Raw genomic sequence first — 24,904 nt, forward strand, 5'->3', positions numbered from 1 at the left:
GGGTTTTCTACAGTTACCTGCAAGCCCAGAAGTGTTTATCTGCAGATCATTAATAAAATAGATGGTGAAGACATTGTGCCAAGAAAATCCTTACACCCACTAAATTTTATTTCAAGTTCTGTGGTGTTTGGAAGTGTTGTACCCATTTGCTATATGATTCAAGTAATTCTCATGTTATCTGCAAAAAAGATACCTAGGTAAAGCACGCTGTTTGACTGTAGCAAACTGGCTCAAGCTTATGTGTGTGTGTTTGTAGAACAGTCGACAATTTCCCAACCATATGAAAACAGTGAATAGATCCCAAGCCTTGAATTTCTTATTGAAATTAACTCCAGTATTGGATTTTGAAGAAATTATGCACAGCATCTTAATACTTAGTTATCAAAATGCATGATCAAATATAACTTAGGGAATTTAGTTATAACTATATTTGATCATTTTCTGTATTACTAAACTTTCCATTTGTACTGTAGTTTGGCTCCAGTCACCTTACCACAGTGTTACATTTAATGGTGATTATCATACTTAAATGTCTCATTAGTTATTTCGGCTAAGGAAAGTATATTTCAAAAGGAATGATTTTAGCTTCAAAAGCTCCAAATATGCAGGTGAAAATATTGCACAAATGAAGGCAATACAAAGAATGAGACACTTTTCTAACTCACTGTATTCGAAGAACTGGTTTTGTGCCTGGGTTGATAAAAATATGTTTCTGTGTTCTTAACATGAGGAAACAGCCAATCTAAGAGTTTTAAAAATAGAACAGGCAAACTTCATTCTGCCTAAGAAGATACTGCACATAGTGACCAAGTGAACAAAAAAGGATATTCACACAAAAGTAAAAGCACTGAAATGTAGAAATTTCTTGAAAGCCAATATTTCTAGTCCATTACCATATCATTAGTTCAAGTAGGGTCAAGGCTTGCACTGAAAGGATTATGTAATCACATAGGAAGGGTTTGATACTTCTGCTATAAGCCACTCTTAATTGATATTTACCCACTTTTCTATGCCACTGAACCAGTTTTTAAGGAGAACTTGAAGTAACAGATGGTGGTGGTTTGGCAAACAGGTATTGTGAAAGTGTTAATAATCTCAGTAGTGAATATTTTCAAGGGTAGTCTTTTAAGGGAGTGCTGTACCCTAAAAAGGGTGAATCACTTGAAAGGCTAGAGAATAGCACCACCACAGATCCTCAACTGTATCTGTAGAAGTTCTTCTCATGGAAGAACAAGAGAACAGTTTACTCTGGGGAAGCATGAAACAATACTTTTAAAATAAAGTGAAAATTAATTTGAAGTGAAATTAGTAAAACTATGAAATTAAACTTACTGATTATATTGAAAGAAAATTAGGTTATTATTCTCTTTGGAAAGTAACAGAAAATCTTATTAATTTGTACTTGGACAGATACTATAATACCTGGATATGTTTAGGGCATCAGAGTAAAAAGCTAAGCAGGAGAGGAAACGCATAGGATTTCAAGATCATCAGCTCACTTATTTCAACTTACTGTCTGTATGTAATGAATTCCAATTAACCTGTTTCTGAGTCTCTTTGGAAAGGATAAGGAAATGAATTATTTTGCATCACCTACACAATTCATTTTTCCAGCTGAACTGAGACAGACAGTCAAATAGATAGATACAGTGAAAGAGAGAAATGCCAAGATCACAAATCACAGATCACTTTGAAGGCCTAACGGGGTTTAGAAAGATGTTTCTTACCTAGAAGCCCTCCTATATCTGAAATGTTCATGAACATTTAAGTAAATAGGAAAAAAACCCTATTAGCACCTTTTTTTTTTGTTTTTTTTTTTTTAAGAAAGAAGCTCAAAAGCATTGCTAAGGAATTAGAAAATTCCTGCTGATTGTTTTTCTAAAAATGTGTAGATTTCTTCTCAGAGATTCATAAATGTTATTAAGAATGAATGGCAGGCCTGATTTAAATTAAAATGTCAGATGACTGGTTTCCTACTAGTTTAAAAAATAATGACAACTGCATATGAAACAAGCTAAATACAAAAAAAATAACAACAACCCCAAACTGATGTTATATATGATGCAAATAAACTATAAGAATTGAAAACATATTATGCATATAAATGTGTATTTACACACATGTATGGATTTAATAATGCAACGCTATGAAGGACCACATTGACTAATTCTGCCTCCTGTTTTGTTCATTAATCATACCATGCCTCTTGCTTCATTGTTACTGCTCCAGCATCACACCTCAAAGGGGAAGTATGTTAATCATACTAGCTCTGCTGCTGCCGCAGTCACTTAGCACACTGGGGGGTAGCAAGCACAAGATAGCACTCCCTTAAGACTTCAGTTTGCTTCCCCACTGCTCCTGATAAGGCCAGGAATCAGGACTTCACGTTTTCAGATCTCTTTGGGCAGGCAGGGTCATGGTGCGGAGCCCCCTGAGGGCAGAACAGACCTCCTCCATATCTAGGTACCTTCACACTTTGAATTTTTCTGCCAAGATGAACTGAGTTACTTCTGTCCTTCTGTGTCTGACTTTTGCATTTTAATAAGCTGATAGGATCATCTGTACTAATATGTTCTAAGGCAGAATTTAAAGCAGCTTGAATCCTTAAAATTTTGGGACCAATTTTACCGCTTTTAATATTAGATTGAAACTGTCATCACAGCAGGGCCTTGTTTTAGAAGCAAAAAAAAAAATTGACCTTCACGTACTGTGATTTAAGAACAAGTTCTTAAAAGTATCCATTCCTGCCCCCCCCCCCCCCATTAACCCACAGGACCCTGCATACCTCCCTCAAGGGCAGCTGGTACACAGGCTCCGGGAGGAAGGGGAGCATGAGCACTGAGCGCAAGCGGAAGAAGCTGCTCCACGACATAAAAGGGTGCAGCTCCTAACACAAGGGTGTGAGATATTGCAGAAAGTCCCACCCTCATAGCTCAGCAGGCACAAGGTATTTGCAGGTTGAAGAAGCAGGTGCAAGGTATTACACATTCTGTAATCTCATCTTTTTTCCCCCCTGTGCAAGAGAAAAGCCACTGCACATCCCAAAGCTCTTGAATGTACAGTAAAAAAAGAAAAAACTCTTCTAGTTTAGGTATTCCAAAGAGGGACTGTTAATCTTTGGATATGTATCATCCTGGTGTTTGCAGATATTTTACACATCTCTCACTAGTCATACACACCCTATTCATCTTTTTAAAATATTTAAAACCTGAAAATCAGTATTCAGTAAGAAAGAGTTATTGCTCAAGTATAAAGAACATAGCCTACTACTTGGTGAAGCTTACAGCAAGAATGGCCTTAAATAACTTATGTACATCATAGAAAATGGTTTCCTACACAGAAACAAAAGCCTAACAGATGCCAAATAACACCTATATAATCCTAACATTCAATTTCAGATTCTAGATAGAAAAAACAGGATTAAAAGTCTTGAATCATATGTGCCAGTTGCTGAATACTGATTATTAACACACAGTACATAACATTATATTGAAATTTAAGTTGTAACAACCATCAGCTATAGATAAGATGCTTCATTACCTTAGAAGAAAATAAACTATGAATTCATAATTGAAAAATTTCAATAGAGAAGAACACTAAAGTATTACTTCCTCTCTAGAAAGAATCATTAAGGCTAAAAGAGCAAAAATCTGAATGACCTAGTAACCCCCTGTAAACCAAAGGAACTAGGCATAGCTGAACCCAGTTTTATAAAGTATTCTAGTGAAAATAATTGAAGGTGGAGTAATAAAAGAGCTTAGGTCACCTGTGAGCTGTTTGTACTGAGTCTATAAAAATTTCTTTCAAGATACTTGGAGGGAGGTGAGGAATCAAGAGGAGTGATGACTGAGTGGGGGCTTTTTCTTTTTTCCTTCCTTTTTTTTTCCTTCCCTTTTTTTTAGGAAGCTTTCTATTTCTTTTCTCTGTATTGTTTATAATATATTTATGTAGTATGACAATTTTGAGGAACTTCTAGGGTTTATTCTTCTGTAGCATAATCAATAGCTACTACTTCTTGCTAAAAATGAATGTTCAGAGTATTATAGTTGTAGCTAGGGAATATGTAAGTTACTATCTGCTACAACCAGGTGCTCACATTCTATCATGAGTTATAAATGACTAAATCTTCCATTTTCTTCATGAGACTTGTGAGGTGAAAGTTCTCCTCTCTAGCTGATCATATTGTGCTTTGATGTTTCTTTGTGAGGAAAAGAACTACTTTAAAAAGGCTCAGGTCTCTAGGTCTTCCCTCTGATCTTTTCTAGGTATAAATAAATACTTTCTTATTCTGAAAGTCTGACTTTGCATTTTGGTTGTTGAATTTGTAGCTTAGAAACAGGTTAAATAAAATGTTCTATTAAAAAACAATACTGTAGTATCTAATAAAAGCTATTCTAAAGACTTTTGTCCCTCTTTTCTTAAAAACTTAACTATTTTGAAAACTAAAGATTTATGAATGCCTGTTTGGCTGGTCTTCCAGAATAAAGAGTCAAGCTGAAAATGAACCTTTCTTTCTGAAGCCCTAATTTTTCTGTAGGCTTCTCATAATTGTATTGTGTTCTCAAGTTTTCATAGACTTGGACCACAAAATGATAGAAGGAGATACCTTTGTGCCAAATAACTCTGTAAATTTCTCTTCCTCAAATAGAAGTCTTGGCTGAATTATCAAGATTGTATAAACTAATGTCATGCTGTGGAACTAGCCCAGAATAGTAACTTGTCCTCAATAGGCAAGACAAAAAATTAGAGAGATACCTGACATCAGCACAATGTTTAAAATTAAGCTGAGATTTAAATCTGAACTGATAGTGCTGATCTTAATCATTTGGACTACAAAAGCAAAAATAGAATTATGTATAGGTAGCCTCTGTACTTTGTAACCCAGAGATGGAAGGGCAAATATTCATCTTATAAAGTTTCCTACTGCTTCAATATATTGTATTGTACCAAGGTATTCTGAAAAACTAAGCAAATGGAGTGGAAATTGCTTATGAATATAATGTAGGTTTGTAATATTTCAGGCCTGTTATTTACTGAGCATTTGCTGATATGGTTTGTTTCAAAGAACTGCATATTCAGGTTTATAATAGTGGTGGCACTCAGACCACATTCAGATTGCATCAGCATATCTAGTGAAAAAGTCTCTTAAGGGAAGAAACATATTATTTCACAGTAAAGGATACAAATCTGCCTCTTGATATGTGAGTATTAATTTAGGATTGTGAACTTGCACTCTCTCCGAGGCCGCAGTGGATAGCAGACTCTGTGTAGTGGAACAAATTCTGTAATACCTTCCCAAGACTCCTATCCCCGAGCATTGATAAGAGGGAGATGCACACCTTGCTTTTCAATTAGTGAAGCTGAAACAGGGTCTTTAGAGAGCGATGAACAGAAAAACCCCAGCATCAGGACTGAACAGGGAAATCATAGCTGACCCAGCAGTGCAGCAGATTCAACTCTTAATTTCCAACCCTTTGGTGAGATAAAGCAAGGCAATTAACTTGAGTATGTATCTTTATTCAACAGAACACTACATATATAGTATCAAAATTCAGAGTATTACACTGTGCACATTACTTCCATTACTGAAGAGAGAAGGTATACCTTTTTACCTGATCATTTCAGACTAAATCCTGTTTACTGTATTTTGGTGAATGAGCTTGTTGATGCCAAAAAGAGTTAGGCAAGCAGAACTGGAAGGTCTGTATCTGATGTCTGTATTACAAAACATCCCAAGGCAGTAACAGTTTTCAGTTGTCCTTTGTAACAGTTTGAACTTTATATCTAGTTTACTAATTAACAAATATTCCTAGCCCTTTGGGGTTGGAGTGTGGATTTCTATCAAGGCATATTACTTTCTTTTTCAACTGAACAATTCATCTGAAACGAAACTATTTATTTTTCTTTATTAAAAACAGTTTCTTGGATTTTTCTTGTCCTAATAGTGGAATAGAGTACATTTGTTACTGGAAGGTGTCCAATTCTTTCATAAGGTAATTCAAGAAAACCTGAATAATTAAGGCAGAATCTTATGAAAAGTAGTTGTTCTCTTCTTGGTTATTGATGGTGTGTTGGTCTGATGTCTTCTTTGTATCGATACGGTCCTAGCCATCCCTGAGACCAAAGCTATGTTGAACAGCCTTGACCAAGTGGCCTCACATTCCTCTTTTTTCAGTTTTCTCAGTGAACAAAACATTCAGATTAATACCTGTCTTAAATAATAACTACTACTATCATCTGTAGAAATACCAGGACTGAATAAGATGTCTTTCTTTCATGGCTTGCCATCTATCATTCCTTTTCTTTATGGAGAGGTAAGAAGAACCTAGTCCATTAAAATAACATTAGACAGATATAACGATATAAAATTTATTTATATGTTATTATTAATTTCCTTTTGAATGCTGTATTGATTATTCTGACCACCTAGGGAAAAATTTGTATTGATGGTTAACAGTGCTGGACCATACAAGTATCTTATCTTACTCTCAAACAGTAACTTTGGTGGTACCACGTAAACAAGATAGCCATTTGGCTAATTACTATGGGTTATCACAAAAATCCACAATTTATCATATTTGCACTATAAATATTAAAGTTGTGTAGCCATGCAGTAAGAAACAGTTGTGAAAAGTTTAGAATGTAAACAAAAGGAAAGAAAAGCTGGGAGAAGGAAAATATTTTTATGCTTATTGTACAGCTAGCAAAGTGAAAAATACAATTCTTATCAGTTGAACACCTGATCTGAAAGATTACACTTCTCTTGTTGTCTCCCTCAGTGACCTCCTTCATTTGCTGTAGAAATTGGACAGAACACTCCTTGTCTCTGAGTGTCTGTTTTCTGCCAGTTTCACCACTTCTGATAGCCAGTTGGTCTTCAGTAAGTGAATTTTGGTCTCTAGGGCCCTGTGAAGAACAAAACAAACCAGAACCATGACTGACATCCTGTCACCGGGTGGTAATTCTACTTGATTTACAAAATAACTCCCTAAAAATGGCCTATATCTATAAAGAGGATTTTTTTTAATGATGTAGTGACTTAGTATATGAGTTCTTACCTCATTACTCCAGCTTCATGTATCTTGGAGGGGGACTTCTGAACTGTCTCATCAAGAAGTAACCACTGGACATTGGAACTTTTCTCATCTATTTGTCTCTTAAATTTCTTGTTTTACACAGCTTTCTTCTCTTTTTTCCTGCATTATAAATTATTTTTTGTAAATGACTTTTCCTATCATACCATGTTTATTTGTTTCCTGTCAAAAGATGGGTTTCTGGGTATGAACACTAATTAGTAGTTGTGATAGATTTTTCTTCATGTTGCCTCAAATATCTTCCTTTGTGACTTCAGAAGATATCTTCAGCCATGCTTTTTTTTAATTGTTCATGTTGCTGGAAGGATAGTTATCCATGTCTTAAATTCATGCAGTCAAAACTTTGTGTCTATAGGGTGGTATCACTGAAAATGAGGAATTGTATATTGTTTCATGTCTAGTGCATATTTAAGTTTGATTCTGTTTTAATCATTTATTGATATGTTTTTCTTGGTCAATATTTATAATTTTGCTTGATAGTGCTCTACTGAATCTTTATATGAGAAACTACATCTGTACTCAGAAAAAAACTCTGAACAAGTTTGTCATCAGATTTTCTGCTTTGGTCATTCATTAATAAGCACATTGAGTTTTACAGCGCTTGCTTCTGCAACCTTCTAGTTATCTTGCCATCTTTTCCCACACTCTGTTTTCCTACAGTTCATCATAATTCTCTACTTCAGTCGGAGTTCTCACCCTCTCTTCTTTTCAAGGAGATTAGGAGGGAATACATTATCTATTTTCACTCACATTTGTGTCTGCAACACATATCAAGAATTCTACTTATGTATTTCTTTCTCTCTTGAGAGGAAAATAGTCTTTAGCCTTAACAATAATCCTGACTACTCCTTTATGCATCATAGCAGTATGTATTACTCCACATTCTCAGAATGGAAATTGTCATCAACACTGATTTTCCTAGCTCATGTTTAGGCAGCAGTCTTGTCCTCTCAGCTTTTAATCATTATTTGCAAACTTGTGACCACACAGCATCTCTATCAATTATGGATATGATGAAAATGTTAAGTCTGAAGCACTGGATGACAATGCAGTGTAGGTTTCCTAAGGGCAAAAGTGGCCTAAAATAATAATTCTGAGATTTCAGTTTTTCAAGTCATCCCAGGGAGGGTAGGTCAGAAATCTAAAAATGGCAAATCTATCAACACTGCCAACGTTGTCTCCCTTGCCAAACAGCCTGCCTAGTGTGTTTCTGATTAAATGAGAAACACTGCTCCTTGTCCCAGAATCCAGGTTGACAACTTCAATCTTATAATTGTGTTGGAGGACATTCTTGTGTAGACTTCTGTGTCATTGTGGACATCCTGTCAATACTCATGTCCTTGTATGGAAACTTGCTAGTGTATGATGGCAGAAATACGACTAAAATAGTTTTCTTGCTAAGGTATCAATAATCATTATTTTTCCTCTCTACTGCAATGGTTAGCTGAACCAGTCAGACTATTTAACTCCTAAATCAATGATACTGATCATTCCCCCCATCTCTTGAACACACCTATACCTGCATCTAGCCAAAGACTCGGTCCATATTGTGTGGTGAAATCAAAGGTATAATGAGACGTATACCTAGATATTTAAATTCATATTTCAGATTTGACTGATATACACTGTGAAAGTGAGATCCAACTTTATTTTTACAAAGTAGTCTTATTATAACTGTCTTGAACTATAGTATTATATGATTACAAATATCTTTAAACTAGACACAAAAGAAATTTTCCCTTTGTGTTTGGACAGGCATTTAATTTCAACTTTACAAAGACAAGATTTTGCATATGAAACCTGATTTGGTCACAGCACTTTCATTCTGTCACAGCCAGCTTGTGAAGCACCACGTTGGTGGTTTAAGATTTTTAGAATACTAAAATTGTCATTTCGATTTTTCTGCATTTCATTTGAAATTCTTTTTAATGGTGTGGTTGCACTGGCCACAGCATAAATAAGAAAACAGGATTTGCATTTAGAATGCTGTAAAATACTATATTCCTTTGGGTATACTTATGAAGGTACGGTATATCCATTCATATAAATCAAGATAAGAATACTGAAAGCAAGGCAATATGATTAGGTACTAAATTCAAAATGTTACAAGACTGTGGTCTAACAGCCACCAGGAACTCAAGTCAAGCTGCTTATAAGGCACTGTCTATAGTGGAAAATTAAAATGACAGGTTTAAGAGATAAAGACAATCTTGTTCTTATTCAGCTTCAGGGTTCCTGCCAGTTTCTCTGTTATGAGGTGTAATGTAATATTACATACACATCTACTATAAACAGTGAGACTTTTATAGATATGTCAAAAGGATACTATTTGATGTGAAATAAAATGAATTACAATCTTGTAAAAATTCTATAATTTACTCTCTTATAGGCATACCCCCTGAGAGGCATGGAGCAAAAAGTAAAGCCTGTATATTTTACCTTGTGTATAATCAAGGTAATAAAATACAGTTGTCAGTTATGGGAGATAAAAATTCTGCCCTTAGCTAAACTAATAAACAATGTCATTAAAGCTTATGCAATTTTAATTAATGAATATCTAAAGTTTTTAGAGCATTTCATTTCTGATTAATAGGTCTCAGTGACATACAGATGCAACTCTTCTCTTCCTCTTTTCCTGTAAGTTTCTTCTACCTTTTATGGATCCCTTTGATCCTTTTTTCCTTCTTTCTTGTCTGATTCAATCATTGCTAGATATCCTTACAATTCTCAAGAAATTCCATTTGAGACTACAATAGATGCTTGCAGATTTCTTAGATTTGTCTTCCCTTAGAACAATACATCCTCCTCCCATCTTCTTCTGATAATGACATCAAAAAAATCTTTATGGTTTAGAGATACCGGGCAAGTAACTGCATTCTTTTCCTATCAAGTTTTACGGCTTTTATACAGCCAGCACAGCCCATTTAAACTCATACTCATTCTATACATACTGTTTTTGGTGGTATTTTCCTGCATACCTTATTATAATTAGGAACTAGGCCCCTGAGGGCCCAATTAGCCAACATGTGAATGTAATTATAACCCCTGAAATGTTTTTTCCATGTGTGCCTGTGATATGACTTTGACCATGCATAATGTGAACCTACTTACAAGGAAAGTTAATCCCCTAATCATTTGTATAGAGAGCTTTTCTCAGATTTATAGGAAGAATACAAATGGTTATAGAATGATCATGCTCCAGACAATCTACTAAGTAGGTAGTGCTTCTGTGGCAGTACTGAAGAAAGTGTAATAATCCAAGTTTCGGAGTTATTTGGTACCTTTCTATTTCCATTGACTTGAAAGTTCTATGACCCTGTTAATGTTTCAATAATACCTGGATTTATTTTACTTCTAGGATTTTCAAACTTTTTAAAAATATTTGAGATTTAACCTCTATGTTATTTCAATGCTTCTCTGAGACAAGGAATTACAGAAATTCCCGTTTTCAGGCTCTAGATTGTGGGGAAAGTAAAATCCAGATTCTCTAAATGCTATTCCAAACACTTCTAGGGTCTATTTTCTCAACACTATTTCTATCACATTATATGACTTAATGGTGACAAATCTCCCAAGCATCTAAGGATATTTTTTATTTTACTTTTCTTCCCATGATGGAATAAAATCTATGGTGAAAAGCTTTCCTGAAACATACATTGAACATTAACTTGCATGGACAATCAAGTCTGATATAGAAGTGGAAGATTTCTAGGCTAATATCTTGTTATTCATTTTATGCTGACTTCCTTACTCCATCTCTACAAGACACAAAACCCCACAAGAAAATAAATAGCTCTTCAACATTAATGCCAAATACTATGTTGCTAATGTCTTCATGGGGTTTGACTTTGAATCATGAAGACTGTTCTTTGGAAAGGTGTTTACTTCTAAACATATATATTGTACAAAATATATATGGAAAACCAAACAGACTAAACTCACGAGAATACATCTAAGCTGACAATCCTTCATTGACGACTTAATTGACAAAATGGCCTATTATTGGGTCTTTCATGTCTGTAGTTTTGGTGACTTCATCTCTAAGGATATTTGTTCATAAGCTTATGAACAAGTCCTAGAAATATGTGCTGTTTAAATCGGCTCCTCTGAGATGTAGCAGGTTGCTGTTATGGAAGAGACTTGGCGTATCAAAACTACTTATGGTTGGCACCTTTAATTTTCATCATAAATGAAGCACTACAGCAGATGGGCTTCAAAGATATTTTTAAGATTTACGTGCCAGCCCATGGGCAGGCTCCAGTGCAAACAGTTCCTTTAAAGAGAGGCAGAACATGCTGGGGAGGGGACTGGGCAGCCTGCTTGCCACACATTAAGATCTTTTCATGCATTTGGTGTTGTTAAATTCTGCCTGTACAAACAAGTTATTTTAATAGGAGAAGCTTACATCTCTCAAATGTTCATCCCATACCAAATGTAGAGTTTAAAGAAATAATAAAGTGGACTGAAATAAACAACACTGTACAAAATAAGGTTTTTTATCATGTTGCATCCTGGCTGCAAGTGGCATGTTTGGTCTCAGGACTAATTTCTCAGTTTGGCTCTATCCTGAGATCACTGAACAGGATGGGAATATTTCCATTGACTTCAGTTGGTACAAAGAAATCCATCCTCTTAGTGATCAGAATTTACTCTTTCCCCCCGCCCCCCCAAGGCAATCTAACAGTGCATGCAATGGTATCTAAATACAAAAAAAAAAAAAAAAAAAAAGGAAATAGGTAGCAATTTAAGCTGTTTCTAAAACTGCATGGAAAAGGTGTGGGCCCTCATCTTCAAGCAAAGGATTTTTCTTTCTTTTACCTTATTAACCAAAGATGATGCTTCTTTCCTTGATTTATAGGAATTAATGATTTATACCAACTACCATCTAATTATTTGGGGTTGTATTTAAATACTGAAGCTTTTGGGAATCCTTAGAGACTCTATAAAATGTCAGCAATTTTGTCCACTATAACATTAGATATTTACCAGAATGCCGCAACAGACTGTAATCCACTGCTTGCAGTGTTGTCTAAATCTTCAAGGTCTGGCAAAAAAATCCTGATGTCACACCAGTCTTTTCTCCCAGCACATCCTCAAAGTGTCCATGATTACATCTTCTTCCACTTTCTCAAAAGTGGAGATTAGGGCCAGAGTCCCGTGATTCATTAGCAGACCAAACATCCTCTGTGTGTTCACCTCTGATGGTGTGAGCCTTCTGCTTTACCACTTAAACAAAATAAAATAAGTTTCTGACAAAATCTTTTCTTGCCAAATCTTCCAGTAACTTTTTTCCATCTTTGGAAATTGGTGTGTGGGAAGACAGCCACCTCTTGCAGACAGATATGAGAAAATTAGTTCTCCATGACAAGATACCTTTTTCCCAAAGCTGTTTCAGTCGCAGTAGACTTCTAGTGAGATTTAGTAGCAGATCTGTGCTCAGATCAAGAAGCCTTCTAGAAGCCTTGTCAGCAAGGTCAGATCCATAGTCACATATACTTGCAGAAATATTGCAATTTTCTAACTCTGTGTCATCATTTCATTAATTCTATGCAAGTTCCCTAAATTATCACAGGTATCAACTGCACTAATGATGGGGGGGGGGGGGGCTGTAGGAAATGTCTATTAAGAAAAGAATGGAAGACAGTACCATGTAGTCTTTTTCTAGCCATTAGAGCTTTGTAATGTTAGGCTTCCTTCTAAATAGGATACTCTATCTCCTAGTTTAAACAGTTGATATCTTTTTAGGTTCTTCGGCTGACCAGAAAGAGAATCTGTGGCTTTGCACAACTGGAACTAGAGGAAAAAATGTTTGTTTGTATCTGTTCTTTTTTTTTTTTCCTCTTAATATTCATCTATCTTATATTTACTTTGTGCTCAGGGTATTTTAGGATAGCCAGTTCATTAAACAGAGCCACATGTTAAGTGCTGTAAAACACACTGCAAAAAGCTGGAGTCTTTACAAAAGGCTTGCAATCCAAATATGTCTGGGAATCACTTAATGGAAAATAATAGCAACAGTCAAGACACAGTTTGGCTCTAATAGAGTGGCCGTTTGTACTACCAACCTCAATTACATCTGAGTTGGGGATGCCAACAAAGCGGGGATTCTACCTCTTTTTTTTTTTTTTTTTTTTAAGGCATATGCCTATTTCAATTAACTTCAAAAAATTATGGCCCCCAGTTTGTTAAACCATTATAACATAGAGCCAGTTCCAGGTCTAAGCACTTCTTGTTTGGGATTTTCTCACAGTGGGGATTGCTGTGGTATACCTCCTGTGGTATTTGGTGATCACTAGCAATTTTGCTTCCTGTTTGCAAAATGAGTTTTCTTCACTTGGCTGCTAAAGAGCTTGTTTGTATCTCTGTAGATTCTCCTCACATTATGCAGTCAGACCAGCAGCAATAACTGCAGCAGCAATATGCCTGTCAAGAATAGAGGAATCAGCAGAAAAAAGAAAAGCAAAGGCCAGTTATTCATCATAATCATCATTAGCAGAAACATAAGATCCAGAATGAAATCCTACAGGGCTCATTTATTCAGAGATAGCCCATGATTTGGATGGGCAGTGTGTTGGTATTGCAGGGCTTCCTCATGTAGTTAGGGAGAGCAAAATGAATCTGTGTTGTTGGTTTTTCTTTATTAGAATATGTACTTTTGTCCCTTTATGCAAAAAGTCACTTTTTCTCCATGCAGAAATACATATATACATAACTGAAAGTTGAGTAATAACCTTTTAGCATAAGGCATCACTAATTTTAGGAAATAGAGCATTAATCTTGTGGCACTGAACTTTAAGATCCTTACATAAGGAATGGAGAAAAGAAGGATCCTGAGTGCGCTGAATCACTGGCCAGGGAAGCCATTCTGTATTCTTCAGCTATGTGGAGATTTTCAGTAGCAGTGTTAGATGTTACTAATAATAGCTGATGCGAGTGTCCCCCTTTGCATTAATGAAGTCCTAACTGTGCATGCAAGGACACATTTTATGGGTGAAAACTATATCAACAATGTACATAGATTGTTCTACAAGAAATGTTGATACAGCTGAAAAATCTACAACATTGACATTATACAGGAAAACTGACATTTTAATTGAGGTTTCAGTTGCACAAAAGGTGGAACAGTAAGGAACAAAAAGTCTCTGAAGATGTACTTCTAATCATAAAACATGTGTATTACTAAGGTTAAAGTATAGCGAGTCCAGGAACAAGCAAATAGGCTCTTCCAAGTGAATTAAGTAAAGGATTTTCCCCTAGACTGCTAGATAGCAACAGTCTTATAAACACAGAAGAAATAAATAGCAGTTACAAATGAAGAACCTGTCAGGAAAAGAGAAACCCCTGCTGAGATTCATGCTGCTGTTCCTGGCTCAGGTATCTCTGTACCACATTGCAACCGCTACAAGCAGGCCTTAGTTCATTTAGGTTTGGCGTTTTCTGACATGTTGTGTTCGTTTGTTCTTATTTTACATAGGGAAGGGTTTTTATATTCTGAGCTGACTTTGACTTAGAACATGGCCAATTCTCATTCCTCCCAAGGGACTGCATTGTTTGCCTACGGGTTTTATTTCCAGTCTGAAAATTCATACAAACACAAAATCTACAAGTATTTGCTTCTATTGTGGAAAGTTCTCTTCTGAGATTCCCCTAGACTTATTCTTAGTTCAGACCAAAAATACTGAACTTAATTGGAGACCAAGAAACCAGCCACTGTCCCTTCTACTGCAGAGAATGGTTTTATAGCTCATTAATCCCGGGATGTGTATGCACATCAGCAATATCATTATTTGAATTTGTTCTAGCATTAGCATTAACATTTTAATTACTGATGAATGCTTGTGGCCTATAACTATTTATTAAACCAGACTGACATTTTTTCAGTGTTCTGGTGCCTCAACTTGACCAAAGGGACCTAGTGAACAAGTGTTTCCCATGTGTAAATATTATCCTTGTTTCATCTTTGTTCAAAAGGTGACAGAATTTTAAGTGCGACATGTCACATGTGCATAGGCTCATGCCATCTCTCTCTTCTAGATAAATGCATTGGAATCAAAGACAAATTACCTCAAAGGGAAAGTTCTGGAAAAATACTTTAAAATCATTTCTGAAGGAAAAGAATCACATCTGATAAATCATATCAGCTTCCTTAATATTTTCTGCTGTTGGAATTTAAAATAGAACAATTTATCATTCTCCTAACTGTGTGAATCACTGAGTATCTTCTGTGATTCTATTTGCGCACTTTTCAAAGAATGGCATGTGAAAAGATTTTCATCTGCTCTAACATGTTTTATAAAATTAAGTATTTGAAACAACAAGCAATTACAATATTCTCATAAGCTACAATATCTGCAACTAATAGAGAGGCTTCAGTTGTTAGAAGTGTGGGAAATAAGGAACGCTATGAAAATATTCAGAAATAATGAAAGGGTGGTGAACACTGATCAGTTGTGCTTTTTATCTGGTCAGATAATAACTACTGGAGTCATGAGATCTTTGCTGAAATTAGTTCATAGAAAATTTAGAACTGATTTTTTTACAGAAGATATAATTATTCAGTAGAAGTAGTATCTATTGCTTTAGCTAGTTCCACAGAATTTAAAAGTGGGTTTGGTGACTGCATGAATTTACATAGCATAGACAGCTGTACTGAAACATGAGTGTAATATAAACTAATGTCAGGAAAAATGAACCACATGTTACAGGTTATTTAACTGCCATTATAGAATCAGGTATGAATTCTTATTTGAAACAACTGTATCTTAGTTTTCTGAAATATAGAAATGTGTGGTTTTTAACTACGCTATACGTAGGCTTAACCCAGTCAGGGTTTCACACTGTACAGCTTTATAAATAGTCTTTATTGTCATATTCTCATGTTTTTTTCTTTCTTTTCATGTACCTGAAGATGCCATTAGCATTCACTGTCTTCAGTAATGTACAGGTATGCCTCTCTATATTTGCAGGTACAAATTGGAGTACACAATTACTAGCTTTTCACATAAAATTGTTTTCAAAGACGTAAGATATTTGTGTATTTTGTATACAAATACTGTTTTATACTGTTCCTAAATATTTTAAAAATATGTTAAAAATGCTAAGGCTCCTGTGCATACCATCCTTAGCAAATGCAAAATTATATAGTGCCTTAGACCTATATTCCTACTGGGATTCCACCTATGAGCATGTATAAACAGTGATAAGGACTATCACAATCACTTTTAGCATCATAGCTATTCCTCTTCTGCTCACTTTCTTTTCAATTAACTGGTTCATAAAATAGCATCAAATGTTGAAATCTGCCCAATGTTGAGATCGAATATTCCTTTTTGTTTTTCATTTTATGCCAAAAAAAAGTCTAAAACATGTTCCTTAGAACACAGGGACCAGATCCATAAAAAGCTCCTGTTTGCCCTAAATAGTTTTTGAATTATACCATAGGCATATAAGTGGGTTGAGTGAAATGAAATGGATTATTATGATCAATCATGTTTCATACAGTAGTGGCCAAGTAGCAACTATTGCACTAGATGAGGTACAAAGGCAGAGGAGCAAATGCTTTTCCTAAGCTGCTTATAATCTAAATGGATGAGATGGGAAATATGGGTGAGGGAAAAGGTTTAGCACAAATGAGTGAACACGGAAATGATAGGATGTGGGTACAATTTGGTAAATGTTCTTATATGAAAAAAAATTACAGATTTATTAGGAAGGCATCAGCTGAAAAGAGCATGCAAGAAAAAATGCAGGGACTCTGCAAGGGTGAGGCAGCAGAGTAGAAGAGACGTAAGACAGAGGCGGCATGGTGGGGACCTGACGTGAGGAGACTGTCATGGGACTGTCGGGAGACTGTTCTTGCCCTTATTCCTATTTGCTTGGGTCAGTCTGGCTAATTTTTCTCTTTCTGGCTTTTTTCTAAAGCTGTGTAAAGAAAAGGGGAAAAGATGCGGTGAACGAGGGAGGCATCACCTTGGTTCTAGTCAAAAGGGAGATTCTTTGTCATTCAGGTCAGCCACAGGCTGTGTGAAGAGAGTCTTGATACATCTCAGATTTATGCATTTTGTAAGGATTTGTGTTCCTTAAGTGGTCTGCGTACAGAATCAATAAATGGGACTTGCCTATACCTCTCCAGAATAGTACAGGCACATCTCATTGGGGAGGCTTAATTGGTTGCAAAATATACGCCTCAGAAATTTTGGAGATTTCCCAGCTAAAGCCCAATAATGTTCTACTTTCAGAAGCTGAAAAAGAAACATAAATAAGAAATAATATAGTGATCTATCTGTGCGTATTTGACTAGAAAGTAGATTAAAATCTTAAAATACTGCTGAAGTTATCAGGGCAAAAAAGAGTCAAATGTAAGGGCTGAAACCAATCAAAGCTTTCAGTGTCAGGTGGTAGTATTTTCTCCGGAGCTAATCTATGCGTGTTGCATTTATCATCTAAACAGTTCTAGTCCTATAAGCAGCAATGATATTATATTGCCAAAAGAAAGGGGGGGGAATCTTAGAGATGATCGTTTATCTGGCTTCTCCCTTCTCCTCTTCTTGAAATGTCATTTACATTTAGCTCAAATATTAAAAGAAAGGGAAAACAAAAGGGGACAAGGTCCAAAATTTGACATAAATCTTTCTCTCCTCTCTTCTCTTCTTCTTTTTTCTTTTTTCTTTTTTTTTGTTTTTTGTTTTTGTTTTTGTTTTTTTGTTTTCCGCAACACTGTTTTAGTTTTAGAAAGAAATTCTAAACTGACATTTAAATGGTGGCAGGGCAATTCTCATTCCCTGCCTTGTGAAACGGTCTCTGAAATGTACAATTATGCTGTCATCTTTAGCACTCCACATTGGACAGAGTTTAATTATTAATGTGTTTCCCTCAGAGAATGACTCGATCATGTCACAACTCTAGACAAATACAGCTAATGCAAAATCATAAAATATTCACTTGAATACTGCTGAACTGACAGGAAATTAATTCTATGAACACTTTTGATATTACCAGAAAATTAGTTTCAAACGCATAAGACTGAAATAAATGTGTTCATAATTTGCTCAAGGGTAACGCTCATCTTGCAATCAGTTGGTGTCTTTTTATAAATGTTACAAGTATTCAACATGGCTTTATGATAAAGAGGACAGCTAATGTAATGTATTATTTGTAGACAGTATTTCCCTTGTAAACAGCAGGGAGTGAAGAATTGCTCTCTCAGAAATATTTAAACTCTAGAAATATTCTACAATTTATCATTTTGAGGTACCGAATATATACCTATTTTTGAGCAGTCCTGGGAGGGAGTAGGAGCTCAGGAATTGTATGATAATGACAGGATAGTCTTTCACATCTAAATTACTGGGTTGAGTTTTATTAGCCAGAGTGGAAGTGACTGAAAGTCTTTACCACTCTGAAAGTTGTAACAAACATAGTCGGTGGAAAAGGATCAGGCTCTCCTTATAGGCAAATGTCTTTGTTGCAAACATCACTATCATAGTGTGATGCTGGATGAATAAAAATGAAAATGAATTGTGACAATTTGCATGAACAGAAACAGCAAGTTCAGTTTCCGTTCCTTGTGGCATAGCATTTGCCAGAACTTGGAGGGCCTGAAACCTAAAGAAAAGCATTCCTAAAGAAAATAATGATGACCTAAAATTTCAACAGGGATGTGTACTACATGCTTACACCATTTCCTATTTATCTGCTTTTAAATGTTTATTTCTGCTCTGGCTTCCTATTTGATTAACCATCCTGACTGATGGCATGTGAGAAATCCCACACAACATGTACTCAGCAGGAGGGGACAAATGCTCAAGTGAACTACTTGTCACTAAAGCAGGGGCTGAGATTTGATCTCTTAGGTTACTTGGCACATAATCCTGAAGAACAACGGGGCTTGGCTCAGGAGTTATTTTCTACCAGGAAAAGGTATTTGGAATAAATATTATGCACAATGAATAATTTAACAGCTCTTGTGGGCACCTTTGGAAAGTTTCCTCAGAGAGGCCTAGGATTAAATCACCATGGAGACTAAATTGTTTTTCAGGGCTAATCCTGCATTCCTTTTTGCAACACTAACCAGGGTTATGCAAAATGTGGGGGATGAATATAGGGAGCCACGTTAGCTGGGAAAGCCTGCATTGCAACTAAGAGCAGTGCAAGGATCACCTTGGATCCAATCTGCTGCTCTCAAAGTGTACAGGGCGACGTACCTGACTGAAACACTCAAGAGGAGAAGATGACCAGAGCCATTGAGGATGATGGTCAAGCCAGTTGCTTCAGTATCTCACAGAGGGAGGCAGAGTGGTTATGTTCCTGTCCACAGAGCTACCAAAACCGGGTACCGGGGGGGCTGGCTCCCAGATGTGTCATGTTCTGCCAATAGAAAGCCCAAATATCTATTATCCATGTTTCTGGAAGAGTTTTTATCCTAGGAAAAGAAAGAACTTCAATTTCCCAATGCAGTTCATCTGGAAATCCCCCAAACACTACATCTCTGTAAAGGAAAAGCTCTTTTTACATCTTGGCTGCAGCTTTTGAAACTGGAGACTGGAAAAATATCCTCAGAACATTTTTTTTTTCTGCTCTGTCTGCATGGCTGCATAATAAATACACCATTAAAATATGCAGTGTCATTAATGAACACCAGTGGATTGCACAGTTTAACTGCTTAAGCTTTTTATTAAAAATTACAGGAAATGAGAGTATTCATTATGCTATAATGCTGCTTCCTATCATGACAGATAGACCTAGTCCTTAGAATTAAGATGTCTGTATAACAGGGAAAGTACAGTACTGAGGATATTTGCAGTACGTTGGAAGAAAAATCCAGCAGATTACATGAAGGCAGACAAGAGACAATAACTATCTGCAGCTGTAATTTGTTTTATTAGGTGTTTCAGCCGTTGCTGTCAAAAAGTGATATTTAAAACTTATGCATCACATGAAAACTTGAAGTTTACATGCTCCAAACAAATACTAACTTCTCTTGCGCTTGTTTTTGCTATTACCAGGTAAGTGTTTTTGCCTAATAGTGTCTGTAGAGTACATTCTGGCACTTATGGTTAGCAACTCCCAAATCAGATACAAATGAAGAGGAGCTTGGATGCTGGTCTACTCTTATTCCACAGAAGTAGTAAATTATTAAACATCAGTTAGTCTTTGGGTGTCAGTAAGGCAGATTGGCTATATAATAACATTGAAAGTAATTACACACAATTAATTCTCTAGAATTTTTGAATTAAGGAAAGAAAGGGGAAAATGTTTTTCTTTTAAAAGAAAAAGAATTCTTGGATGTTTTTCTGCTCTATGATCGAAACAAAGCCTCCACAAAAAGAGAAAAGAAGAAGAAGTCTGAAGGCGAACATATTGGGCAAAAGGTAATAAAGGAATAAGCTCCTATCCACCAGACTAGAAAAATAGCCTCTCATTAACTTCAGAAGACACTGACTCATATCCCAAACCTCGTAGCCAAATGAGTGTGGATTTCTAGGCCAAAGAATATGTAGGTGGAACAGATATTCCAATATTCACATTCTTCAGACTGCTTAGTTGTATATGCTCGCCACTCTACTCATGTTATACCTCCAAAATATTCCCCAGATGTTTCAATGACTTATTTCTAAGAATGGGTTTCTCTAAGAAGTGGAGAAAATTTCTAGATTGTGATTTGATAAAGTTCTGGGTGGAGATTTTTTCCACCAGACAGTATCTAATTTGCAATGAGTAAACTCAGTATTACAAAACACAGGAGTTCAAGAGATTAAATTTGAAAATTATATGTTATATTCAGCATATACTTTCAGTGATAGAAATGCTTAAAGTAGTTTTAAGCTGTTCTTTTGTTTCCACGTCATCTGAGTTTATGAAATTAAATGCATATCACAGTTCTGCTAAAAAAACTCAGTCATTTTGAAAACGCCCTTCAGATTTGGAACAATACTGTATTGAAAGCACAGAGTTTTAAAAATAATTACATGAGGTAAAAGATTTTTTTTTTAAAAAAAATCACTGGTTAGGATTGTATTTAGCTGTTTTTAGAGAGATAAAAACCTCATGTGGGATGAATTGTTAGGTTGCCATCTACTTCAGGCTGACTGGTCCTGGTAGAGACAGTGTTTTTAATTTCATCTTTCTAGAAGTCTTTAATGCTCATTCTGTAATTCCTGAAACTCTCAGATTCATAGAGAGAAAGTCCTACGACATATGAAAAATTCTTCTGGGTCATGATAGGAAGGCATATAGTTACCTGAATGCAGTATCTCCCAAACAAAAATAGGTTTTATGTCTTTGCATGCACAGATATGTAGGTAATATGTAATAGGTAATATGTAGGTAACCAAAGTCTTGGGACTCAAAGCTTGGAGACAAAACTTTCATGGCTTTTCTGCCCTCCTTCACCAGTGCTGCTCCCACAGACACGTGTTCTTGAGGGCTCAGGGTTTTCTTTTAACTTCTGTTGGATATCATTGAGAGTAAACTTACTGAAACAGATGAGAGGAAGCTGCAAATCACTCTGCCAAGCAGGAAAAAAAAGAAGTTACAGTCTGGCCACTTTCTGAATTGCACTAGTATCTCCAGTTATGTATTAACCAAGGCTATGAAAGTTTTGACCTGGTCTGCAGCAACATCTCCCTCACTAGTCTGCCCTCTAAGGAGGCTAAAAAGCATCAGCTGGAAACTAGCAAGTTGCATTTGGGGCAAACCGTGTTCAATGTCTGGGATATAAGATGATATGTATTTAGTGCCAGAAAGTAGAAAATAGCATATCATAAAACTATAACCAAAACTGTAGTTTGAAATTAGTGTATTACGAATTGATTTGGGAACCCCAAACAAACCCTTCCAATATCTTAGATAAATGAGTAAGCCACGTATGAGTTTTCAAACAGATTCATTTAGCAGATTCCTACTATATTCCTTTGCTAACATCATTTCTCGCTGATAGGATATGCGTAAACATCCTTCCAAATGAAGTTCTTAGTTATTTTGGTTTGTTCAGAGTCTGTACACTGCAAAATCAGATCAGGGTGGCTGGTATTAGTGATGGGCTGAGGATGGGTCTGGGAATAGGGAACGACATTGGCCCTTCCCGGACTTGGCCATGGCAAGATGCTGCAGTGCTGAGTGTGATGGGCTGTGCAGCTGCTCCCGCATCCCCTTACACCACTGCAGAAATGCCAGCTTTCCTATCCTTCTCTCCCTCAATAAATCCACCCAGAAATGAAGCCTAAATTGGCCACTGAACTAGTATTACACTGCGAGTTATAGAGCCAAAAAGGACGCTCTTTGGAAAGAGGCTTTAATTCCTTAGTCCTATTCTATTTACCCATTTCCCTACTGTCTTCTGTCATCTCTTGGCAATTTTCTCTCTTACAGTAGCGTGACATTGAGGTCTGCTCATCAGTTTCCCTGCACAGTTTAAAAATCCATGAAGCAAGAAAAAAAATCTTTACAGACTACAGAGGAAAAATGCCAGTGTCTGCTGAAGCCCTCTGAAACCAGTACCAGATGGGACTTTAGCATCATGGTTTCAGTAGGGGACCCAGGAAGGCATCTAGATACCGGGACGTGGGTAGCATTAGTGGAGCAGTCATTACTGGGTTTGTATCTGTGTCAGTGACATTGGCCAGTGGTTGTCAGAAATGCTAAATCCTGCTAAAGTGTGGGATGTTAATAAATCAAAGGAACATTTTTATCTGTTATATTAGTATCATTAAGGAAAAATTTGACTGGTTTTAATGATATTTTTCCATGGGATTCCCACTATAACAACCTGTACAGATTTGTAGGTTGCTGCACTCGTAGCAGTAATATCTATTTGTACCATGAGCAGTTATTTTGAAGTGCATTCCTATTATTTAAGGCATATGATGTTGTAACGGTGCATTGTTTTGTGGAAAATGAAATAGCAAAGAGACTACAGCCATTCTCCTCCAGAAAGGCTGGCCCTGAACAGCTTAAAGTGCTTCTAATGCAGTTTTCAGGATTTTTTTTCTGGTGGTTTCACAGAGTAACTCAAACTGATTACTTGCAAATGTAAGGAGAACATTCCCATTCTGATCTTTCATTTCTCATGGCAGGAGAAAACAACAAAAACAAGGGTCTTTGTAGAAAACCATATTATATTGTGTATATATATAGTTCTCCTTATAGTGGCTGTATCTGAACAAGAAAGACCTGTCTTCAACTGGTAGAAATCTCTGTTGCTTTATTATAGGGCCAGTTGGGAATATTTTGACAGAATATTTATCAGAGATTAGAAAATGCCAGTGCATCCAAGAAAATGTTTTACAGAAATCTGAAATATTCAACAACTTTATTTTAGGAAGAAAAAGACATTCTGTCAAGGTCAGAAAATTTTATTTTGACACTTTCAAAGTGAAATGTTTGGCAAGGTTTTTTAATGAATTTTTATTTTAATATTTGTTTTCTATTAAAGTTGAGCCTTCAAATCAGAAAAAAATAAAATTAAAAAGTTGTTTTATGGTGAGCTTTGAAAGAATCAGCAGTGTGCTGAATTTGATAAATGATAAAAAGTGCTGAACTTCTAGATAGGCATTTGGTTCTTGGGGAATTCCATATCAACTTTAAAGTTCCTGGACTAATACTGCTGAAGATTTGTTTCTGTTGTGGTTACCTCTATATCAAAGAGAGAATCTCCTATATCACTGAGGACAGTAAATAGGTAACAGTCAGAACAGATACTAATTATACATGCTGCAAAAAGTGGTGTATGGATGCGTGTGTGCATGCATATATATATATATATATGTAATTCTACAGCAGATTAACATGTTTTGTTGAACTTTTAGGGGAAATTGCATTAGTGCTGGGAAAATTTGAAAGGGTGGGTAACACTGACCCTCTTTTGGCTACAACTTAAACCTGCTGTTGGGAAGAATGATTTTATTTCACTGATTCGTTAAAGCTTACTTTATATGAGGGTGGAAGGTTATGCTAAAGTCTCAGTTTTAATGGGTTATTAATATTGTCAGTGCTGTCTGACTCAGAGAGCAAACTGATGGGAGTGCTCCATGCAGGGAGAGCAGTGCAGTTAACACTGTCACAGAAGACTACAGAAAAAGAGAAGTTTTTTGGCACAGTGTTCCACAATTTTCAGAGCTGTACCAGGCTGTAATGTTGCATGCATTTTAAATACTTCCCTCTCTACTCTTCCTGTCCAAAAAGCCTTTGCAATGAATGTGTTGAGAGGGAAATGAGCTGAATATCGCAACAAATGCAGGATGGAAATGATAAAAGCAGAAAGCATGGTTTGTATTAAAGAATGAAACACTATAAATTCCATTCATGTGTGTTATCTGAAAAGGTAATTTTGCAAGCACTAAAAATCCAGCACCAAGTATTAAAATATGTCTCTGCGATACGATGCTCCTTTCCCTAGACTAGTCTAGCTCTCCTTCCTTTCTACAGTTTCCCCTTTCCTTTGAAAGAGTTGAGGGAATGAGGGTCATTTTTTTTTGGTTTCAGAATGTGTAGCTTTTGCTTCCTTTATATAGATTTCCAGACTACACTTTCTGATCCTCTGTCACCTTTTACCTCAAGCCTCCCTTTCACTTTTTCACCTCAGCCTGCTGCTCTGCTTTGTGTTTTAGGCCTGTCTCTTTTCTTTCACTCCTCACAGATCTTTTTTTTTTTTTTTCCTGATGCCAGCACCCCTCTGTCTCCAAATGCTTTCCCACCTCTTTTAATGCAAACATGCCTGACTTTGACACACTTGCCATCACTCCTATCCTCCACATTGGTGATGTACATGTATAAGACCGTTCTTAATAAATACCATTCATAATGAAAACTCA

This window comes from Apteryx mantelli, chromosome 8 (genome assembly GCF_036417845.1).
Source record: "Apteryx mantelli isolate bAptMan1 chromosome 8, bAptMan1.hap1, whole genome shotgun sequence".
Lineage (NCBI taxonomy): Eukaryota > Metazoa > Chordata > Aves > Apterygiformes > Apterygidae > Apteryx > Apteryx mantelli.